This window comes from Homarus americanus, unplaced genomic scaffold, assembly GCF_018991925.1.
Source record: "Homarus americanus isolate GMGI-L3 unplaced genomic scaffold, GMGI_Hamer_2.0 scaffold25827, whole genome shotgun sequence".
Lineage (NCBI taxonomy): Eukaryota > Metazoa > Arthropoda > Malacostraca > Decapoda > Nephropidae > Homarus > Homarus americanus.
Window position 1 is genome coordinate 5,838,057 of NW_024738300.1, and position 4,529 is coordinate 5,842,585.

The following is a 4,529-nucleotide window of genomic DNA, read 5'->3' on the forward strand; positions in this document are numbered from 1 at the left end:
TGTGAGGCCAGACATACTGCCTCACACACCTGTACTCACGCAGTTGTGAATAAGTTACCCTTTATGTATAGAACTAAACAAATAATGTAATTGAAATACTGTGTAACATTCAGTGCCATAATATCCTGACAACGGGGGTTAATTATCATGACCCTTTGTAAACTCTACTCTGTAATCCTTTTGCGCTACCGCTCACAGGATGAGTGTGGGGTGCACAATAAAGTAGCCGCTGTAAGCGGCAAAAGTAAAAAAAAATCAACCCCTGAAATCATATGGGAGGATCTGAGAGTGGACTGAACGTCACGTGCTTCCCTTGTTTCCTGGCTTCTTTACACTGGTCCATTTGCTGTAGACAGGCTTTAGTCGTACCTGAGCAGAGATCCTTGTTGACGAAGAAAGTGGTGTCTTTCAGTTTACAGCGTTGAGAAAACACTTTGGCATGTGTAAGGGCGGAAAAGATCTTCCTGTGTCTTACCGCTGCTAACTCTCTCGTTTGCTGGCTCGACCCCCACTTGGGGGTTGGACGGAGGTGAGGAGGTTCGCTGCTACCTGTGTCACCGGCAGATTCACCCCAGCCGCCATTCAGTCACTATCTAGCTACCCCGCTGTTTGTCAAATTCTGACTGTGATCTCATCATAGGTCCTGGACTCGTGGGCTGTTTTCCCAGACCTTCACCTGTCGACTGTCAATTCTCTGGACATCAACCACTACCGCTGCTCCTCTCCACCGTCTGTGTTCTGGAACCTTCCCCCAGGGCCAATGTCGTAGGAAATATCTGTTCATTGTTTGATTCTATCAGTTGTTGACTCCCATTAACTGTTTGATTCCTTTTATTGTTTGATTCTATCATTTGTTTACTCCCATTCACTGTTTGATCCCATTAATTGTTTGACTCCCGTAATCGTTATTTGATGTTTGTTGAGTGGTGTCAGAGTTTTGTTATATTTTTTATAGTAAAGAGATGTCAATCTCAAACAGTTGTTTGCTATTCCACGGAAAACCATGGTCCTTGAGTTTCCTTCATTAAGAACCTGATTGGTCTGGTAAGGGATTTCTATCCCTAATTCCCAGGCCTTTACAGCATGGTCAGAGGGGGATGAGAATTTTGTTATGATGTCGCGGGGGCGGGAGGAGTTGGGTACCCGACGCGTTGAACTCGGTCAAATTTTACTTCAGGAAGTTTCAAATGTTCATTCAGGAGGCGTGAAATTTTGCGTTGGGATGATTCCCAGTTCTAGTGGATATCTTCAGGGATTCCGGCAATCCACCCGGCACAATCCACCCGGACTGCTGTTGTCGTCAGTTCCGTTTTGAACTTGGAATTCTCCTCACTCAGCTGTTGAACTTGGGTCTTGAGTGTTCGGTTCGCGTTAGCTTCAATGTTCAAGTTTGCTTGTCCAGTCACTTATTTCCCCTTGCGAGAATTCCAAGCTTCTTTTAATCTCACTTATATGGTCAGTGAGACGCCGGTCATCCTCTTCTAGCTTCCTGATGGTCTCCTTATTCATTTTCTGTATGATGTCCTGTATGAGAGTCCGTTGGACTTCCATTATCACATCAGTCAGCTGTTGTTTCGTGAAATTTGAAATTTTGACACTAGCAGCCAACTTAGGCATATTAGAGCTAGTGAGGGCTGAGTAGCTGGCAGTAGGGAAGAGGTCTAGTTGTGTTGTCAGCTGGGTGGCCTGGTGGGACGGTGGGGGTGGACAGGGTTCAGAATACAAGCCGTGGTACTAAGGGGAGCTTGTTGGGCCTACAACTCACGTCGTAGACACAGATTCACCAGTAAATTGACAAATATATCTACTTGGGGTGGATCGCAGATAGATATTGTACTGGTCACGACGCTCACTAGTCACTCATCACGAATCAGATTTCCTAGAAATCAGACTGGGCACTCCTGGAAAGACCCAGTTTTTCGACGAAATACACGGAGCTCCCACACACACGTCCCACCACCACAGCACTACAGTCAGATACCGCGAGCTAACTGCTAACGACGGAAAATGAGCAATCATATGAATAAAAACTTTTCAACAGTTTTCACCACCGAAAATTTAAACATGATACCCGAGGCACCGACTCTATACAGAGATAGTGAAGAAATAAATTAAGCGAGATAGTAGTGACAAGTAACGATGATAGTAAGCGAATCGACAAGCTAAAGCCTAATAAGTCACCAGGTCCCGATGAGATATTTGCCAGAGTATTAAAGGAATGTAAGGAAGACCTGAGTATGCCCTTAGCAAAGTTGCTTAACATGTCCTTAAAAACGGGTGTAGTACCAGAATCCTAGAGGATAGCGAATGTAATATCGATTTTCAAGAAGGGAGATATACCACTATCATCTAACTACCGTCCAAGCAGTCTAACATCAATTGTGGGCAAATTACTGAAAGCAATCATTTCAAACTCTATTCGAAATCACCTGGAGAAGCACAAGTTGATCAATGATTCCCAACATGGATTCACAACCGGGCGTTCATGTCTAACTAATCTATTAACATTCTTTTCATCTGTTTTCGAATCAGTGGATGAGGGGCATAATTATAATGTGGTATATCTCGACTTTATCAAAGCCTTCGACTAATAAGAAAAGTGGAGGCTCATGGCATTGGAGGAGATATTCTAAAATGGATTAGGGCGTGGTTACAGGACAGGAAACAGCGAGTGAGCATTAACGGCACTAAGTCCGATTGGAGCAACGTCACTAGTGGCGTTCCCCAAGGCTCAGTACTTGAACCATTATTATTTATTACATACATAAACGACATGGATATCGGCGTAGACAGCAACATAAGTAAATTTGCTGATGACACTAAAATAGAGCGTGTACTAAAATCTGACGATGACTCCGCAAAAGTAAAGGAAAAACAAATTCGAATGGTCTGAAAAATGGCAGATGAAATTCAATGTGGACAAATGTAAAGTACTCAGTATAGGAGATGTAAACAGGGAAAACAGATACCAGATGATCAACGATGATATGGAGAAATCCGACTGCGAGAGAGTTTTAGTAGTAATGATAAGTAAGAATCTAAAGCCAAGTAAGCAATGTGTATTTGCTCGAAACAAGGCTAATAAAGTACTTGGATTCATTCAAAGGCGTGTTAGTTACAAGACTAGCGAGGTCATCCTAAAACTATATCTTGCGCTTGTGAGACCTCACTTGGATTACGCAGTTCAATTCTGGTCACCGCATTACAGAATGGATATAGAATCCTTGGAAAGAATTCAGAGGAGGATGACAAGACTAATCCCGGGCATCAGGAACCTTGAGTACAGAGACAGGTTAAAGCATCTTAATTTGCACTCCCTCGAGAGACGTACTGTAGAGTGAGGGGCGATATGATAGAGGTGTATAAATGGAAGTCAGGGCTGAACAAAGGGGACATTACAAAGGTACTCAAACTATCCAACGAGGAGCGACCTCGTAACAATGGTTTTAAATTAGACAAATTTAGATTTAGGCGCGAAATTGGTTAATATCGGTTTGGAAATAGAGTACTAGACGAGTGGAACAAGTTACCAAATATCATCATTAACTCGAATACGCTGAATAGCTTCAAACATAGGTTTGATGCATATATGAGCAATAGGTGTTGGGTGTAAATGGTTCTGCCCAGGTTGGGCCAATAGGCCCGTTGCAGTTTCCTCCATTCTCATGTTCTTATGTTCTTTTGACGGTCGCTCCTTTCCCCAGTTATTTGGCCCGGGGTGCAGAATTGATGAATGTGGGGTCACACTCTGGGATCTGAAATTCTAGCGGTTACATAGAGAGATTTACATCCCTAGTATTGGGTGCATGTGGTTCAATTATCCAAGCCTTGGTGTGAGGTCAACGTATGGTTGATCACAGACGTGGGGCGTAGAAGTTACTATTCAAGAATTTTGGGGGGCTGTGGGGCTGGGAAGTACGGTATTCTGAACAAAGGTGTGAACCATGTTACGGGGAATTGGTGGATAAATGCACTCATGACTCCTGAACCTAGAAATAGAGTAAAGGGTATAAGCGGAAAACTCGCCTGCCTGAGGGGTCATTGAGTGATTTTCTCCGTTTCTTGTGGGTGCCTGCCACTCGGCAGGTTAGTAGTTACAACCTTCGGGTTTTGTGTATTTAAGATACTTAGGATAAATAGTATTTTGTGGGTCATTCCAGACAGGCTATGATTGATCCATGTTCTTGTGTATTGTGACTAAGTCAGTATTTCTATTCCTCAGGGATTACTATAAATTTGTCGGATGCACTTAAGATATTTTCATTTGTGCAAATAATATTTTTTTTAATGTTTTATAAGCTCTTAGCAGTGATGTATGATGTATTAAGGGATTGTTTCAGATGAGTTCCTCGTTCTTGTGTCTGTTTAAAATTGGCATGTATTTTCTTGTGCATGTAGTCCCGCTGTAATATTACAGTAGTTCCTTTAGGATGCAATTAATATATTTTCATAATTTTTGTTGGTGCCATGTATAAGATTTGTTTCCGATTATAGTGTTACAAGCACGTTAAGAAGTTAATCTAGTGCTT